Here is a 20311-nt window from a genome sequence, read left to right on the forward strand (position 1 = left end):
TGAGGGAGGCAGAGTACCTGATAGATTCATTGGCAATGAAAGTTGGGGTCCTGGCTAGATCCAGTTGGCGCTCTGTGTCTGCTACATGTTGTTTAATGAGTGCTTTGGCCTGATCATATCCCATGCTGAGTAGAAGACCTGGAGAGAAGCCCAGGGATGAGTTTTTAGTTGCCACTGCCTGTTTCCATGTGGATTGAAAATCATCACTCATAGTTAGTGGGATAAGGCCAAGGGGAAATAGAGATAGTCTGAGCCAGTAGTTGAGTATAGTCACCCACACTCTAGCCTCCACTTTTGTGAAGTCTCTCTAGTCTCAGAGTGGCATTTGTCAGGAGTACGTGCAGGAGCCAGGCCCTGTGACCAGTAGGACTTCGCAGGACTGGGGCCTTCCTAAATTTTTTCTGAGGAGACAAGGCGCGGCCACACAGGTGAGGCTGATTGGTAACTCACAGCACCTGATGGCAAGAGCTGGGAAGGGATATAAGGTCAGCATTTTCCTTTGGCTTTTTGCCACAGCAACACAGTTCCTACCTTGCTGCGTTTGGCTCCTTGACTCCTTGCTTCTTGATCCTCGGACCCTTGACTTCGTGACTCCTTGCTTCTTGATCCTCGGACCCTTGACTTCGTGACTCCTTGCTTCTTGATCCTCGGACCCTTGACTTCGTGACTCCTTGCTTCTTGATCCTCAGACCCTTGACTTTGTGACTCCTTGCTTCCTGACCCTCGGACTCTTGGCTTCCTGACTTCTGGCTTCTGGGCTCTCGTTCCTGCTCCCACCCTGCCATCTCGCCCCTGGTCTCGACGTCCTCAGCCAGGACTTTGACTCGGACCGTGACAGCATTAGAGACACATTTTGGGACTTGGAGGACTGATCTTAGAAATTTGGATTGTACAAGTTCTAGTGGTGCAAAATTGGAGAGGGGGCCCAGCCGGGCACCATAGAGAAGTTGTGCTATTGGCTGGGCTTCAAATAATTTGAGTGCTGCAGGTATATAGTGGCCACCTCTTGTTTTAATAAATTAAAGGATTGCAGATGAGCTCCTCTGAGCAATATCAGCAGCATAATCCCTATGAGCTTTCCTACTGCCGGCAGAATGAAAAACTACCCCCAGATATTTGAAACAGTAGACCCGCTCAATCTTATGAAACACTGTGAAAAGCATGGCCTCCATGGGGCTGTCCCTGAATAGGTTTGGCCCAACTCATAGTCACAGACATGCCTTAGACCTGGTGTTCACCTCTATGGATGTGGGTGATCTGACACTAAGTAAAAGCAAAACAAGTGCCCTGGTTGGATCACTTCCTGGTGCAACTGTACTTCTCTACAACCTCCCCCTCTGCAGGGAGGTGGGACCAATTCGGATGGTCCACCCCTGCCACTTAATGGATACAAATAGTTTCCAGAGAGTGATGGAGATGCTTTATCCCATGTTGATGATTTTGCAAAGTTTTTTGCAGGTAGTTGCTCAGATTAGGAAGAAGGTAGACTCCACCGTGGGAGCAGGGCCTGGGCGGGAGAGTGCTAGAGTTCTGTCTAGTCAAGTTGCATGGGATCAATTCCAATCTGTTACCTCCGAGGATGTGGACAGGCTGCTTGAACAAGTGAAACTGACCACCTGTCTCCTGGATCCTTGCGATCCTGGCTAATAAAAGCTAGCTGGGAAGGGGTGGGTGATGGGCTCTGCGGGACGGTGAATGTTTCCATCTGTGCCCTGCTGCATGACATCGCCCTGTATTTCGCTGGTAAACATTGCGTCCATAGCCTCATAAAACTTTCCCAAGTCCTGGAAGGCATCGTTTTCAGCTCATCGTTTTCGGCGCCCCCCTCTAAATGAGCAACCACAAAGGCAACCCTCTTATGATTTTCAAACTCCCTCCTTTGCAAGTCCAGGGTGTATTTGATCTCAGTCTTAAAGGCAAGGTATTCCTGAGGGTTCCCACTAAATTTGCTCACCAGCGACAGTACCTATCTCTTCACCAGAGTGGCCCTGATTTGCTGGTCCTGCACTCTGCACTCCTCCAGTCTGGATCCGAGCCCTTCCAGGTCTGTGTTTCTCTGCCTCAGGGCTGCTACTTGGTGTGCAATTACTTCATCCATCGTGCTGCTCTGCACTGCTGCACGCAAGCAACCACAGTGACTCCCAGAATACTGTCAGGTTTGCAGGTGGTTGCTTGCGAGTAAACAGCCAGGACTCCAACCTGTCTTTTACAGGTTTTATTTAGAGCAAACTATGTACAGTGCAGGAACCCAAAGTTCATATCTGCCTCAGTCACTTGCACATTCCGGGAGTGCCCCTTTCCGGTTCACCCCCAACATAAGAGCTTGGCCACCCCAAATCTCTGCCTCTCCTCCTTCCGTTTCACCCCTCTGCGAAAACTGGGTGACTGAAGCTGCATGTCTGTTTCCTGACCAGCCTGGCTAAGCAAAGTGCTTGAGCTCACAGTAACATTGTACTATGAGGCTGCTTGTTTGGTATGGATTAGGGACTGGATAAAACTGGAAAAGCAAGAAGCATTGGATTTGGAAGGCCATGACAACAGATTGGGATGGCACGCATACTTATGGTATGGGAAAGGGAAAGTACATAAAAGTTTTTACAATCATATAATTAGGAAATCATTAATGAGAGTTTGGGAGAGATACAAATAGACCAGAAGACCCCTTGGTGGCTTTCACCACTTGAAGCTTTATTGCTCAAGCCACTTGGTAAAAAAGGAAAATGGCTTACATATAGGGATTTGCTAAAGGATCCAGAAGGAAAATGGAAATTAAAACAGTATGAGGAAATAAAAGACTATTTTCAGAGTTGGCTACATTACAGGCAACTACACGAGATATATAAAGAAGACAAGAAAGGATTTAGTTACACTACTTCTAGATTTCAAAAGGAAGTCTTAGAAGGGAAAGTGAAGTTGCTGAAGGGTGCATATAGTATTTTGCTAGAATGGGAAACAAAAGATGAAAAGGTGAAATCAGTCATGATTAAATGGGCACAAGATATAGATCATAACATACTATTTGAGGACTGGGAAAAATAGTGGAAAACAGATTTAAAACCTACAGATTGCTCTCTTTTGAAAGAAAATTATATGAAAATGATGTATAGATGGTATATAACACCAGTACAGATTGCAAGAATGTATAAAACTGGGTCAAATGCATGTTGGAAATGCAAAGAAAAAGAAGGGACTTTTTACCATATGTGGTGGGAATGTAGAGAAATTAAAAAATTTTGGGAAATGATATATAATGAGTTGAAGAAAATGTTTAAACTAACATTTGTAAAAAAACCCAGAAGCATTCTCATTAGGGATTGTAGGAAAAGACCTGCCAAGGAAATGAAAGAACTTATTTATGTATGTGACAACGGCGGCAAGAGTCTTGATAGCACAAGGATGGAAGAATGAGGAACAGTGGCAAGGGAAATTGATGGACTATGCGGAACTGGCGAAATTGAAATAAACTGCGGGACAAGGACAACTGTAGCTTTAAAGAAGAATGGGAACTTTTTACAAATTACTTAAAACAACAACAAAATGAATTGGACTCCTTGGCAGGTTTTGAATAAACATACACAAATTTATTATTGTTAAGATAATAGATAATTTAAGGATCTTTACAATTATAATGGACATTGATTTCCATGGGTCTCCTCTGAGTAGGACATAGTTGGCTACAACCCATAGTGCTGTACAGCAAGATAAAGGCAAAAGTGGCATCTTCGCTTCAGGCTTACACTCCAGTGATACTGTCTAGAGCAGCCTTCCTGGTTCTTCTGGTTGTTAAGGACTCAGTTATGGAAACAGCCATGGCAGATGACCACAGGCGGGAAAGAAATAGCTCGTTTCCTGCCTGTTACAAAGGTTAATGGAAGCATGATACATGCCACTATAACCAACCCACCCTGGGGAGCCCTTGGGGCAATTTCTGAGCCTCAGAAAAGGGGAGAGGGGTGTGGGTGACTCCTGGATACCTAGTCCTATATTTACTGACTTTGCAAGTCATGAAATAGCCATAGGAAGCTAAGGCTGGGCCTATGACCTCTCAGGGCTGTGCAGCAGAAGTTCACTCTGGCAGCACAAAGGAAACTCCTCATAGCCAAAAGGCAAAAGTCAAAATATGCAGCTCCTTGAAAAGCAGATTGGTAGATTTTCTGCCACATGGTACTGAAATGAGTAGTAAATCCAAGATCCTATTGTGACTAATTGCTGCCCATGAGAGTCATTGTGCTTGTTATGTACTGAAGTTCTCACCCTGGGCCAGCAGGGGGATACTGTAGATAGTTATGCAAATGAAGGATCGAAAGTGACGTTCAGTGATTGGATAGTTTTAGAAAGTTGCTACAGTAACGTACTGGAGCTCTATATAAGCAGGCTGACTGAGCTCTTCAGTTCAGTTCAGTTCTGGCCTCTGAATAAACAAGAGCTGTTTGAAGAATCGCTGTGTCGTCTGATATGTTCACCCACAACTTAACACTGGCGACGAGGATCGGATCGATGGACATCAGAGCACAGCCAGATGTGGCCACCCTCTGAACTGAGCTGAATCACTGAGTTGAATCACTGAGCGAAATCACTGAACAGAACCAGGAGCTCCATGTGACATGGAGATAGACACTGGGTCTGCTCTGTCCATTGTGTCTTGGAGCACCATCAAAAGACTGGTACCCAGAGTGTCCAAAAGGCAACTCGACTTTCAGCGCGTACACCTGAGAGACTACCAGGGAAACAACATTCCCGTGGTAGACGTTGGCTGGTTCCGGATCGCCTTCAAGGATTTTTCGGGCCTGCTCCAGTTGGTGGTGGTCGAAGGTCAGCGGCCAAGCCTCCTAGGGCTAGACTGGTTTGATGCCCTCAGCCTGGAAGTCACCGGCATCAACTGCATCTCTAACGCAGAGACTGAGGGTCTGGTCAAAGACATTGCCGATGGCACTTTTGACGGCACAGGTACGCCCATCTCCTTTAGCCTTGATCCACAAGTCGCCCCCATCAAGCTAAAGCCACGCTGGGTTCCCTTTGCTCTCAAGGCTAAGGTGGACGAACAACTGGACAAGCTGATAGCCCAAGGAGTTTTGGAGCCGGTTGACCACGCCAAGTGGGAAACCCCCATCGTCACGCCTGTCAAGCCAGACGGGTCGGTGAGAATCTGCGCTGACTACAAGTGCACGATCAACAAGGCACTTCAGCAGCACGCTTATCCGGTTCCTGTTGTCCAACACCTGCTGCATTTCCTGGGTGAGGGTAAGGTCTTCGCTAAGCTGGACCTTGCCCAAGCCTATCAACAACTGCCCGTCGATGATGCCACTGCTGAAGCCCAGATGATCGTCACCCACCGAGGGGCATTCCGTTGCCGCCGGTTGCAGTTTGGGGTGAGTGTGGCTCCTGGCATCTTCCAAAGCCTTATGGAGCGTCTCCTGCAAGGGCTTCTGGGCGTGGTACCATATTTTGATGACCGCAGACATATTTTGGTGTCCGCAGACTCACACCAGCAGCTGTTTGAGCACCTCCGTGCCGTGCTGACCAGGTTCCAAGAGGCCGGGCTCAAGGTAAAGAGGGAGAAGTGCCAGATCGCCGTTCCACAGGTGGAGTTCCTGGGCTATCTTATCAACACCTCCGGCCTTCACTCGACCACATCCAAGATCCGCGCTATCCAGCAGGCCCCATCCCAAAGAACAAGACGGAGTTGCAGGCGTTCCTGGGGCTGCTGAACTTTTATAACATGTTCCTGCCCCACAAAGCCACGGTGGCTGAGCCTCTTCACCGACTCCTCAGCACAAAGACACCTTGGTTCTGGGGTCATAGGGAGATGGCGGCCTTCAACGCAGTCAAGGCTCTCCTTTCATCGGACAGTGTGCTGGTACAGTACAGTGAAGCCAGGCCACTGGTCCTTGCCTGCGACGCCTCACCTTTTGGCATTGGCGCTCTCCTTAGTCACCATTTTCCAGACGGAAGAGAAGCACCGCTCACCTACTTTTCCAGGACGCTATCTCTGACTGAAAGGAATTACAGCCAGCTCGACAAGGAGGCACTGGCACTTGTGGCTGGAGTGAAGAGGTTCCATGAATACCTCCACGGCAGGACCTTTGACCTCATCACCGACCACAAACCACTCCTGGGCCTCCTCGCCGGTGTTCGTCCAACTCCACCGGTCCTCTCGTCGCGCATGCTGCGATGGACTGTTTTCCTGGCTGCCTACCACTACCGGCTCATCCATTGCCCGGGAAAATCAATAGGCCATGCCGACGCCCTCAGCCGTTGCCCTCTTCCAGCGTTTGCGGAAGACCCAGCTCCTGCTTCATCGCTCCTCCTGATTGAGGATCTTCTGGCAGCGCCTGTATCGGGTGCCACTGTGGCCTCTGCATCTGCCCAGGATCGTACCATCAGCCGTATGCTCAACTGGGTGTGGAGGGGGTGGCCACAAGGGCCTTTTGCATCAGAGTTCCAGGCCTTCGCAACCAGACAACATGAACTCTCGGCTCATCGCGGCTGTCTGCTGTGGGGAGACCGTGTCATGATTCCCCAAAGACTCTGTGAACGTGTCCTTGAGGCTCTGCACGTTGGCCACCCGGGAATCGTCAAAATGAAGGCGTTGGCTTGGTGTTACGTCTGGTGGCCTAACGTGGACGATGACATCACTGCCTGGGTTTCTGCCTGTCAAGCGTGCCAAGAATCGAGGCCTGCGCCACCGGCAGCTAAGGGACACACCTGGGAGACACCCAAGACACCCTGGTCGAGGGTGCACATCGATCTTGCCGGCCCCTTTCGCACCGGACCTTTATGGTAGTGGTGAACGCCTATTCCAAATGGCTGGAGGTGGCCCTGATGCCCTCCACCACTACCGAGGCCGTCATCCGGGTGCTGTGAGGCCTCTTTGCGACACATGGGTGTCCTGATGTCCTTGTCTCCGACAACGGACCACAGTTTCTCGTCAGGCACTTTTGAGCGGTATCTTTTGGGACTGAGCATCCGCCATGCCCTAACGGCACCATTTCATCCATCCAGCAACAGGCAAGCAGAAAGAATGGTGCACTCGGCAAAAGAGGCACTGGCACGCCTGGACCGGGAAGACTGGCATAAGCGGGTCACTGAATACTTGTTCGTACAACACATCACCCTTAATGAGGCCACAGGGCGGAGTCCTGCCGAACTGCTTATAGGCCGCCGCCTCAGGTCCCCGCTCAACCAGCTGCACCCAGACTTTGCCGTGGCTGAACCCCCAAGCTGTGTCAACGCGCCACGGTCATTTGTTCCAGGAAACCAGGTCTTTGCCCGGAACTTTGTGGGGGACCTTCCTTGGGTGCCAGCCACAGTAGTGGGAGTCACTGGACCTCGCTCGTACCAGGTGGCACTCAAAGACGGACGCTTGTGGCGCCGGCACATAGACCAGCTTAGGCGCAGGGTTGGGGACTTGGACACTACCGTGGTGCCCCCAACTGCGCTCGTGGCTCCGGAAGAGACACTTACAGATGGTGAGGCTCCACCTACACCTCTCTCGCAAACTGCCGGCGTGGACCCAAACCAATCCACTTCAGAGGGTCTGCCAGACTTACTACAGACTCAGACCACTGCCGTGCCTGACATTCTGCCAATTCCACTTGCGGAGGTTCCACCCACAGCAGTGGATCCAGGGGACTTGGTTTCAACGCCACCTAGGGTTGCACCACAGCCTCAGCAAGAATTGGGTGGCCCCCCGGACTTGGCTACCAGTCCCCGGCGGTCTGGCAGAGTTTCCAAGCACCCAACTTATTTAAAGGACTATGTTTTTGGACATGTATCACTGTTGGTCTAAGTATGTGAAATGTAACCGATATGCTTTTGTGCCTAACTGAACCATTACCTGTAGTGCTGTATATAAGGAAAATATTACGATTGTAACTGACGCCTTATCTCGATGGGGAGGGGTGTTATGTACTGAAGTTCTCACCCTGGGCCAGCAGGGGGATATTGTAGATAGTTATGCAAATGAGGGATCGAAAGTGACGTTCAGTGATTGGATAGTTTTAGAAAGTTGCTACAGTAACGTTGTACTGGAGCTCTATATAAGCAGGCTGACTGAGCTCTTCAGTTCAGTTATGTTCTGGCCTCTGAATAAACAAGAGCTGTTTGAAGAATCGCTGTGTCGTCTGATATGTTCACCCACAACTTAACAGTGCTTGTAAACTACAGCACTTTGAAGGGGAAAGAATAATTGCCACAAATCCTAGCCTGAGAGTTTCTGGCAGACTGTGCTTCCACTACAGGTGCTAAGGCCAGGGATGCAGGTATGCATAAGGGCAGAGAAGAATAACCATCGCAGTTGTCAACACTGGGGTGTTCTCTTTAGGGTGTGTGACACACCTGTGTTTATTAGTACCAAGCCAGGGTCCTTTTAACTAGTTTTATGCAGCAACAAGACCAGTTCACATAGACATGAACAGGTTTTCACTTATACCAACACAAAACTGTTTAAGCAAAAACAGCAGTCTACATTTGGCAGAAACAGGTTTATTCTGTACAAAAGTTTGGAGACTTCAAATCAAGACACAGAGGAGGGTTTTTCCTGGGATGGTGATAGAACCACCCAGAAACAGGAAAAGCTGTTCCATTCCTTGCCAAGCTGGACTCTCAAGAGAAAATGTGACATAATTATCAGCTCATTGCATCATCGTTTTGACAAAGTCATTAAAACATCACTGAAGGCAGAAAGAAGCTGGAGACTTTCTGCTTTTCTCCTGCACACACACACTTGAGGCTGCCCCGTGAAGCAGATTCCCAGCTACACAGCCAAGTCACGCCTTCTCACACCACCGCCTGCTCCCCCTTGGGAATTTTAGGTAAGCAGCCACGTGGTAAGTCCCCCGTCCCCCTGCTTGACACAGCCAGTTCTGTCTGGATTCAAAATACGATCAAGGCACTTGTAGGTTCTCTTCTTTGCAACTGCTCATCTGACTGATTAGCGCAAAGAAATTCCATCACAACACAGGAAGTGGGATGCTAGAAGGTCTTTAAGTCTGCTGAGAAGATTATTAACACTTAAAACACACTTTTCCAACGCTGCTGTGCATGGCCACAGGGGGTGAGGGGAGGGCACAATGTTTTGATACAAAGTGCTTGTTCCTGCCACGCAAACACAGACCACTGACCAGGAGTTTATAGGTAGGGGAAGACAGAGGGTGTGCCATTGTCCTCAGAAAAGCACACCAGCTGGATCTGCATTCATTTCACTCCTCAGCTCGATGCTCCTGGCTTTGGCGCTGCCGTCTAGAGTGGACACGTTCGTAAAAGAGTAAATAGGCGCTGGACGAAAGGACTTCCTGCAACGTGGTCTTGTGCACCACATCATCTGAGATCCACAACCACTGGTTGCTGGTGGCTAGCATGCTTTTGCAAGTCGGTGGAGATCGGCGATACGTGACAAAGTGTCCTGAGTGCATGTCCCCATGGTGGACCACAACGGCCATCAGGCGGTACAGATATGATGGAGAACTGCCAAATGAAGGAAAAACACAGGAAGGCTGGTTTAGTCCAAGGCAGCAATGGTGCCCTTTGTATTGCCATGAGCAAGAGCATTCTACGGAATGGACTACTAGGGGATCCAGCCTTGTTAAGCCATAACGGCTCCATTTGCAAATTGCTTTCCATGCTCCTGTAGCAGCATCCAGACTTGAGATAAACCATGCGGGCAAACGTGTGCCAGGCCTGAATAGGTCAGGATTTCATTGCACGTTTGATACAGGAGACCCAGACAGCCAACAGAAAATATCAGTGGCATGATGGAACATTAGAACGACTCTGGAGATTTACTGGTCACTCCGGGAAAAGTTAGAAGTAGTTTCAAATGTTCTTACTTACCTACAGTCAGGTGCTGTCATGTACGGGAAAGCTACTGGGGATGTAAGGAAGGATGGAGAGCAGGTACCATTCATAAAAGAGGATTTGTTGTTGCCCGCCTGTTCCACATCTACGAAAAGACCCCAAAATCATAGTGCATCGCTGTTATTATTAAAACTGGTTGCTTGCTTATTACAGAAGGGGGTGCTCCTGTGCCTGGTTTGTACGGTGTCCTTTATTTAAAACTCTGAAAGTTGGTTTGTAAACAGCTACATGGCTGCTTTCCTATGGCGACCAAGAATTGCCTCCAGGCAACTAGGCAGGGAAACTGATCCTTCTGTGGGGGTACAAACTGCTTTTCTGGACTGAGCTGCAAGGCGGCTTTAAACCAGGGGTGGCAACCCTTTAGCCAGAGGGCCACATTCCCTTCTGCTTGCTAGCAATGCGGAGAGCAGATGGCAGAGGGAGTGCAGCAACAGATGTTCCTTTACCTTTGCACAGCTGGCTCCATTCCAGCCATGGAAAAGTTAGGTTTCTACACATAGCCCTCTCTGTCCAGGCAAGATCACATTCCCTCCAGACACAGAGCAGGGCCAGAAATGGCCCCCCCACAAGCCCTCTTAGTTCTAGCTGGAAGAGAATCTTGTCCACACATCTTTCCCAGGCAAGCCACATGGAGGTGGACATTAATAATAATAATAATAATAATAATAATAATAATAATATTTTTTATTTATACCCCGCCCTCCCCAGCCAAGGCCGGGCTCAGAGCGGCTTACAAACAATAATAAAAACAAGAAGAATGATTACAACTTAAAAATAAAATACAACATTAATATAATGGAACATTAAAATATTAAAATGTAGCCTCATCGCAGGAGGAGAAGGAAAAGAAAGAAAAAGAGAGAGAGAGAGAGAGGGAATCAAATTGGCTCCAAGCCAAAGGCCAGGCAGAACAACTCTGTCTTACAGGCCCTGCGGAAAGAAATCAGATCCTGCAGGGCCCTGGTCTCATGAGGCAGAGCGTTCCACCAGGCTGGAGCCAGAGTTGAAAAGGCCCTGGCTCTGGTTGAAGCCAATCTAACTTCCTTAGGGCCCGGGACCACTAAGGTGTTGCTATTTATGGACCTTGAGGCTCTCCGTGGGGCATACCGGGAGAGGCGGTCCCGTAGGTATGAGGGTCCTAGGCTGTGAAGGGCTTGAAAGGTCAAAAGCAGCACCTTAAATCTGACCCTGTACTCCACTGGGAGCCAGTGCAGCTTGAAAAGCACTGGGTGAATATGCTCCCATGGCAGAGACCCCGTGAGGAGCCTCGCTGCAGCATTCTGTACCCGCTGGAGTTTCTGGGACAGCTTCAAGGGCAGCCCCGCATAGAGCGAATTACAGTAGTCAAGCCTGGAGATGACCGTCGCATGGATCACTGTGGCCAGGTCGGGGCGGGAAAGGTAAGGGACCAACTGCTTGATGCGGCGAAGGTGGAAAAATGTCGCCTTGGCTGTTGCTGTAACCTGCGCCTCCATGGAAAGGGAGGCGTCAAGGATTACACCCAAACTCTTAACGGAAGGCAATGGCACTAATTGGGCCCCCGCAAGAGACGGGAGTTGGTCCCTCATCCCCATGCCATCCCGACCCAGCCAGAGGACCTCTGTCTTCGAAGGATTTAGTTTCAATCGGCTCCCATGAAACCATCCAGCCACAGCTTCCAAGCATCTGGTCAGTGTGTTCGGGGTCGAGTCGGTGTGGCCATCCATCAGCAGATAGAGCTGAGTGTCATCAGCATATTGGTGACAGCCCAGCCCAAAGCTCCGGATAATCTGGACAAGGGGGCGCATAAAGATGTTAAAAAGCATCGGGGAGAGAATTGCGCCCTGCGGCACTCCACACACCAAGGAGTGGCGCGATGACATTTCCCTCCCTAGTGCCACCCTCTGTCCCCGACCAGAGATAAAAGAGCACAACCAGTTACGGGCTATGCCCTGTATCCCCACGTCTGCGAGGCGGTGGTCCAGAAGATCATGATCGACCATGTCAAAGGCTGCTGACAAATCTAAAAGGATCAGCAGTCCTGACCCACCTCGATCCAGGTGTCTACGGAGATCATCTGTTAGGACAACCAGAGCCGTCTCCGTCCCAAAACCAGGACGGAAACCGGACTGAAATGGATCTAATGCCGATGTTTCCTCCAGAAACCTACCAAGCTGTTCAGCAACCGCTCTCTCAATTACCTTACCCAGGTATGGAAGATTTGAAACTGGGCGGTAATTGGAAAGGTCTAAGGGATCTAATGAAGTTTTTTTTAAGAGTGGACACACCACTGCTTCCTTCAGTTCCCCTGGGAATGTCCCCGTGTCAAGGGACAAATTGATAATTTCAACCAGGGGGGTCCGCACAACATCTGGACACTCCCTAATCAGCCAAGACGGGCACGGATCGAGGAGGCAGGTGGTGGGCCTACCAACTTGGAGGAATCTATCCACATCAGTAGGGAGTATCCGATCGAAATGGTCCAACACTGGACCTGAAGTCAGTCGAGGGGCCTCCAGTTCAGTCACTGTATCTAAATTGGCAGGGAGGTCACGGCGGAGCAACAGGACTTTCTCCGCAAAAAAACTCGCGAATGCCTCACAGCTGTGGGTCGAATTTGTGCTTAAATTTGGTTGTCCTCCTAAGGACGTTATTGACCTAATTATTCTAAAAAGTTGTGCCGGGCGAGAGCTAGCGGATGCAATGGAAGCTGCAAAGTAAGATTTCTTAGCAGCTTTCATAGCCGTCTCATAGGCTTTCATAAGCGTCCTATAAGATGTTCTTGAGGCTCCGTCACGAGTCCGTCGCCATACTCGCTCTAGCCGTCTGAGATCCCGCTTCATTTTCCGGAGCTCCTCAGTAAACCAAGGGGCCTGGTTTCGACGGGGTCGCAGAGGGCGCTTAGGTGCGATCTCATCAATGGCTGCCAAGAGCCGGTTATTCCAGTCCTCAACAAGGTCATCTAATGAGTCGCCAGGAGGAGCAGGGTTCCGCAAGGCTTGTCGGAATCTATCAGGATCCATCAGTTTTTGTGGACGAGCCCAAATAGGTTCGCCACCCGAGCCAGGGAAGAGTGGGAAGTCAATCAGACCATGGCACTTCCACAGCAGGGAGCATGATCACATCTATGCCAGCCCCAAAGATCAGATCCAGCGTGTGGCCTGCTTGATGAGTGGGGCCCAAAACAACCTGGGAGAGCCCTAGTGTTGCCATGGAAGTCACTAGGTCCAGAGCCTGTGAGGAGGGAGCGGCATCGGCATGGACGTTGAAGTCTCCCAAAACCAGTAGGTTTGGGAACTCCAAGGCCCAGCCCGCCACCACCTCCAGCAGGTCTGACAGGGTGGCTGCAGGTGTGCTGGGTGGTCGGTACACCAGCCAGACAGCCAAGCTCTCCTTGGTGCCCCACACGAGACCAACACATTCAATGCCGGAGATCGCCGGGGATGGCAGAGCTCTGAAAGAGCAATCCTCCCGGAATAACAACGCTACTCCTCCCCCCCCGACCCACAGTCCGCGATTGATGAAGGACAGAGAAACCTGGGGGTGTTATCTCATGTAGGGAGACTACTTCGCCTTCCCATACCCAGGTCTCCGTCACGCAAGCCAGGTCAATCCCCTGCGAGACAAAAAAGTCAAGCATGGTGGCGGTTTTGTTGCCTATGGACCTGGCATTGCACAGCACCAATGACGGAGGTGGGTATTCCATGCTCACCCTACCCTCGTCCCTTGGGATGGGGCATAGATTGGAAGGGGTTCGAGGATCACTGCATCTCAAAACCCTTCGCCAATAGAGATACCTAGCCCCACCGCCATTCCTCCCTAGCCCTTCAATTATGGAAATCCCAGATCCCATACTAGCCTCCCCAATAGATGGGTAACATTCCCTCAATAACAAGTCATCCTTGGGCCAGGACTCATGGGTCAAAATGGTATGGGAAAGAGGTGGAGGTTTGGTAGGGTAAGTATCCCTAGAAGATAAAGCCCAACCAACCGCACCCCAAGCGGGGGGGACAGTCCCATGGTGTTTCATTAACTGTCAATCCCCCTCTCCCTCCTGGGTTGATTGGAGGATTGTTGGTTCTATCTGTGGCTGTGGGAGTATTAATGAGGTATGTGTTATAAAATGTGGATCACTGGCCAACAAAGAGCCAGATTCGAATTCGGAAGATCTGTCCATCCTGTCTCGCCAGGAGTACAGTAGAGAAGGCTGATCATTCTGGTAAGTTTTTGGAACATTAGGCAAAGGTCCAGATGTAGATTTGGTGCTGGATATCTCCAGATTGTCAGCAACATAGAGTTCTTTATGTGTTGTTGCCATAGAAATGTCGGAGGCGCCAAATTCCTCATCTAATTTGGTGTCGTTTGAAAAGGGAACAGGGAGTTGCACTGATGTCTTTCGATGGGATAAAGAGCTGTTGGACGTCTTTAAATATTCTGCTCTAGGCTCTACTGTCCTTATATTTTGGGTAGAAATCTCAGTCTTTATACTCATTAGCCTCTTCTTCAGGTCTTGTAATTCTAGGCTTACAGAGTTCTTTTCTTCCTTTGGGCAATTAGTATTTCTAGTGTTGAGCTTGGTTTCCTTTATCCGCATTAGCTTTGACTCTATGCAAGGGACCAATTGCCTCCTAGTTTCGTCCTTAAATACCCTCACTGGGCGGAGAGAATGGAACCACCATAGGGTATCCTTTATCTCCATGAGTCGAGATGGGAGGGTTGATGACCTAAAGGTCATAAATAGGCGCATGGTGTTTCTCAAGGTAGGCAGGAAGTGGAAATTTTCTAGATCTACATTTCGGTAATGGTAATTCAGGAGCTGAGACAAGGACATAGTAATTTGTCTGCGGTTCATCCACCTATGAGTGTATCGGTGAATCTCAAGCATTATCTGGTTCGTTTGCAAGACTTGACAGGACCTCACTTCATCCATAGTTTGAGTTGGTGAGTTGTTAACAGAGTCATTTCTTATCATCCTTTTAAGCCCTTGGGCATTTAAAGGGGAGGAACTAGTATCCAATTGTTTCTCAATGTTAACTATTCTGGTGAGGATTTCATCCAGTCTTTGGAGAACCAGAACCATCGTTTCTGCAGACAACATGCAAATCTCTTGGTAGGGGTGTGTATCCCGAATTGGTTGAAAGCAGGCTCCTCTGATATCTTGTTCTAGAGGCATGGGTGGGTTAGCATTCGGAGTGGGAGGAATCCCTCCTGCTCCTGCTCTTGCCCTCTTGGACGGATTAGCTTTTTCTGGGAGGAGGGGGGTCGGGTCATTGACATCCTCCTTAAGGGGGGGTGAGGTTCCCCCAACGTTGTTACTCACTGTTTGTTCTATTTGCTCCGTTTTCTCGGTTTCCTCAATCCGCTCTGTTTCTGAGCCAGGGCAGATGGTGTTGGCTCTCTGCCGATTCTTTGTTTTAGAGGAATTGTGAGTCTCAATAATGGTCTTCTGGCTCTTTGCACCTCGTTTTCTCCTTCCGGCAGGCATTCTCAATAAGGAAGTGACAGTTGGAGGAGTGTCACTCCAATGAGGAGTGACAGTTGGAGAACTAGGCCTCAAATATACTCGGAGTATATTTCAGCTCATAGTAAACAGTGAGTGAGTGAGTGAGTCTTAAACCTTTTCATGTCTGAGACTGGCATAAAGCTGGGTCTGGCTGGCCAGCCCAGTTGTCAATTCCAATATAAACACACACGTACGCCTTGACCTGCCCCATAGCTGAGGTTAGATGCCACATCTGGTGGAGGGCAGATGGGTGCAGCCTTGTTGACGTGGTCCTATGTATAGGAAGAGCCTGCTGGATCAGGCCAGTGGCCCATCTAGCCCAGCACCCTCTTCTCACAGTGGATGACCTCCCTCAGCAGAGGTTGGACTAGATGACCCTCAGGGTCTCTTCTAATTCTATGATAAGGAGCCCTGGGTGGGCCAGTCATATTGACCCACAGTCTTCCACCTCTTAGTTCTAGAATGAACTGGCTTAGCACAAGGACTAACTCCCCTGCTGGCTCTCTCCCTTCCAAGTCCTCATTCACTTTGCTTGCCTATCGGCTTTTGGGTCCGGTAATGCCTGTGGGCTGCCTGCAGGGTTGGGTTTCTGGGCAGGGAAGCGGTGCTTGTAGACATCCATGATGAGGAACTCGCCAAATTGCACATGCTCATTTCGTTTCAGGGGCATGCCATGGTTGGACCAGCTCAGCCTTTGTAGGTGGATACAGAGACACTGAGGTAGCTGTGGAGCAAAATGTAAGAAAGGGGTGGGAAGGTGGCTGTCCCAGTTCCAAGATGCAGAGGGCTTCCAGCACAGAAGCCACAGAAGGCTTGATTGTTGCCTTCGTCAACCTTGTGCTCTCTAGATGCTTTGGACTACAACTGCCAAATCTTTTGCCTCCTTAGTTTCCGGAATACATGAAGTACCCCATTTTCTCCACAACTATCTTGCATGGTAGGCCGCCATAGCTGCCTAGGGGTTTGTAGCAAGGTCTTCCCACCCAGTGAAACACCAACCATGCCAAACTGAATCGCTGTTTAAAAGCTTTATTCAAAATCCACCAGTATTTCTAATTTTCCAGACATGGAATGAATGGTGTGCAAGTCAACATATGTAATCAGAAATTAGGAGTCTAAGCACCACAAGCAGAAAGTTGGTTTTCGCACAAAGCCCAAAGGCAGGTTATGTTCCTTTGGCTATCCATTGCTTCTCACACAGGTGGGGAGGCCCACAGAAACCACTGTTACGCACTACAGATGTGTTTGAAAAACAAATAATTCTATAGGTTTCGAAAACCACCAAACTTAAGACTAGTTGTTTAGTTCTTCAACTAGTAGCCCATATTAATACATACAAATATAAGCATTGCCGAAGCATTTAAGATTACAGTGGTACCTCGGGTTACATACGCTTCAGGTTACAGACCCCACTAACCCAGAAATATTACCTCGGGTTCAGAACTTTCCTTCAGGATGAGAACACCCTTTTCTTCATACCCTTTTTACACCTAGTCTGCTGGGCGAACTTGGATCCTCCTAGGTTTTGATCTTGTATAGGAGTGGTCACAGCAAACGGTGCAAGCTGTCACCATGATGGAAAGTACCGTGACTGAAAGGCAGAGAGAGCGCGAGAAAATATTAGCTTTTGGAATTGCTAACCAGGAGTTAGAGCAACCCAACCTGCTAATACAATGAATAGACTCACCAGAAAGGGACAGATGTGGCTTTTAGATTTGTCTTCTGTCCTCTGGAATTACTAGAGGGCACAAGAGTTGCTAACAACAAGAGCTCTAGAACAAGCATGCCCAAACTATGCTCATTGTTTTTCATTGTTTTGCTTTTGGCACCTACAAAAAAAAAGTAACCTGCGCTTTCCTGCTCTTCCAGCTGCACCCAGGCGTGGAGTGGAGAGTAGGCAGTCACGATCACTGTCAAGGTAATGGGTTCCTAGAAAATACAGGCAGGGGGAGGGAGTGAAAGGAAGAAGCAGCTGGTTCTCTGAGGCCTGGGAAGTGGAATGGATAAAGGACATAAACAACACTAGGGCTATAACGGAGACTGGGAAAGGAAATTCTTGTAATGGGTTGGGGAAGGATTTTGCATGGCTTTCAAACTTGCGAACAGTAACCCACTTGGCTGTACAATGACTATTACTCCTAGCACATCAGCAAGACAGAAATAATACTGAAAGTTCTCAAAGGATGGTGTGAGCTGCACAATGATTATAAACCCCATTGCAAATCAGACAGAATATGAGTGGTAGTAGCTGTTCTTAAAGGTACAGCTGATTTCTAATGTAAAGAACTGGAGTACCAGCAGGTGAAGGGCAAAGGAAATAAAGCTTTAGTTCAGGCTAGCCCAGAGTTCTAGCTGAAAGAAGGCTAGGCTCACCTGGCTCTTTCCCAGTGCCAACAGGGGGAGGATTTGTTGCAGTACACAAGCAGGCTTTTCTTCTTTGGAATTCAACAGAGGAAACATTACACGGTTGCTTTTATATCTACCAGCTTTCTTCTGCATCTCTGGTTGTTAATTACCCCGTCACTTGTTTCAGGAACTGCTCCATGCCACCTGGTGTATCTTTGGACACATGCATGTTAATCACTTGATGACGGTTTCATATTTGAACATCTGTCACAGGCAGAGCTTTCATACTGCTTTGGATATGCTGCTTTGCAATGGATATGCACACTTCCTACATTCATCTCAGAATGCAAGTGATGAGAAGTTATGTGTGAATCGACCCTCGTTCTCTTTATGCTGGGAGATTCCGCTGTTAGCTCTAAACTGTACATGCATAATCTTGTAGTACGGTAGCCCAAAGCAACACTACCATTTGACCCAGAGTTAACCATTTCTGTCAATGTTGACTCCCATGCCATTCATATGATAAAGTTCAGTTTGAAACTTTAAGTGCTGTAGAACCTAGGGGCTGGCTCTGCCACACTATATATATATATATATATACACACACACACACACACACACACACACACACACACGTGTGTGTGTGTGTGTAGCATTTATATTGTATGGTGAAACTTAGCAGCGTAGATCTGCACTGAATTCTTATAAACCTTTACTTAAAGCCTGTCCTGAGCATCACAATTGCTGAGGAATCAGAAACCATGTAGATTAAAGAAAAGCTCAAAAAAAAGAGAATAGATTATTAATAGCTCCTGAATGATAAAATAGACCCATCTGACAAGCTCAGAAAGTTGCAAGCATGATTCATACATACCAATGAACAAGATGATGAAGAAAAAGAACACAATCTCCCAAGGTTCAGCCCTGGGTAGTCCCTCGAGCTTGAGCCATAGCTTGCTACCAAGAGCATAGAGTTCATTCTGAAATTCCTTGGTAGACATCCTGCTTGGGTTAACCCACGTTTTGTAACACTGGACAAGGGGGGAGGGAGTACAAAGGAGAGAAATTGTCAGTTTCTACTGTTAACTTTCATAAACTGAACACCAAGAAGGAACTGCCTGTTCTGTGGTGCTAACTAAATTGAGATCACCAGCAAAACAAGTTTAACAGGGCTCTGCCCTTGATTTTCTAGTCATGTGCACAGCAGTTCAGAAGGCTTATTAGACACATCCAAACAGAATGTACATTCAAGACAATCAGAAATTGATTTCCCTAATTCTGACTCTCATTATTTCAGAGGTTACAGCAATAATCTTGCTCTTCTTCCTGAAAAATTACTTCCTCCATCAAAATATTTGCCCATGTCAGGTATTTATTTAAAATATGTATAGCCCATCTTTCCACGGGGCAGACTACAAGTGTGTGTGTGTGTAAGTAAGTAAATAAGCCTTTTGCACAGACTTGTCCATAACTATTTTGTCCATAATAATTATCAAAGTTTATAGCAAAGTTTTTCTTGATCTTCCATCAAAGAAACGGCTTACGTCTCTACTCCTTTCACCTTCAGAAGAAAGTGTCTGGGTTCCACATGAAGTGCATAATGCTGCAGCATTCCATATTCCGTTTTGTCATGTCATGTCATGTGTTCTAAAAGGTCAGGGGTCAGAAAACTTTTTCATCAGAGGGCCGGCCCACTGTCCCTCAGACCTTGGGGGGGGGGGCGGACTATATGGGGGGGTAATGAACAAATTCCTATGCTCCACAAATAACCCAGAGATGCATTTTAAATAAAAGCACACATTCTACGCATGTAAAAACACGCTGATTCCCGGACCATCCGCGGGCCAGACTGATAAGGCAATTGGGCCGCATCCGGCCCCCGGGCCCTAGTTTGCCTACCCATGTACAGTGGTACCTCGGGTTAAGAACTTAATTCGTTCCGGAGGTCCGTTCTTAACCTGAAGCACCACTTTAGCTAATGGGGCCTCCTGCCGTGCGATTTCTGTTCTCATCCTGAAGCAAAGTTCTTAACCCGAGGTACTACTTCCGGGTTAGCGGAGTCTGTAACCTGTAACCTGAAGCGTATGTAACCCGAGGTACCACTGCATTCCTGCATCATCTGCGTAGAGCAGAACAGGGATGCGTCTTCCAGCAAAGAAGGTGCCCAGCTGGGCACCCTACAAATGTTGTGCTATTGGAGATTATTCATAATTTCCTCCCGCATCTTTTATAATACTCCAAGTCCTTTACCTCTGCCATTATGTCCAGAATTCAACCTTAAACTACGAGTGTTATTCCAATCCTACTAACGATTTTAACTATTTACAATCGTCTTTAAGATAATAAGGAATGGGGAAAATGTATAACTTAAAATTTTGGTCTTCCCGATTACTGATTCTTTCGGTCATTTTAGCCATTTCAGCATAGTTCAGTTTTCTCAGGAGTGTGGACAGTAGCATTAATGGAGAAACTCGCCAGGCAAATGCTCCACCCAAGATGCTGGCAACCTCTTAGAAATATGGTATCTTATCCTAACCTTTTCAGTAGATAATACTATCTGGACCCCACTACGCATGAACAACTCTGGTACAGTGCGTTTCGCTAACAGTCATTCTCATTTCAATAACT

General features: G+C 48.2%; 1 long non-coding RNA gene across 1 annotated transcript; it reads right to left on the reverse strand.

Annotated features, from left to right (window-relative positions):
• Window positions 1-8468: 8468 nt before the first annotated feature.
• Window positions 8469-10494, reverse strand: LOC307201079. The gene is made up of 2 exons (XR_013832503.1): window positions 9832-10494; window positions 8469-9465 (listed from the first exon to the last, which is right to left on the reverse strand). It is a non-coding gene; the product is annotated as an uncharacterized lncRNA (long non-coding RNA).
• Window positions 10495-20311: the final 9817 nt, after the last annotated feature.

Source organism: Podarcis cretensis (assembly GCF_951804945.1).
Source record: "Podarcis cretensis genome assembly, chromosome: 13".
NCBI lineage: Eukaryota > Metazoa > Chordata > Lepidosauria > Squamata > Lacertidae > Podarcis > Podarcis cretensis.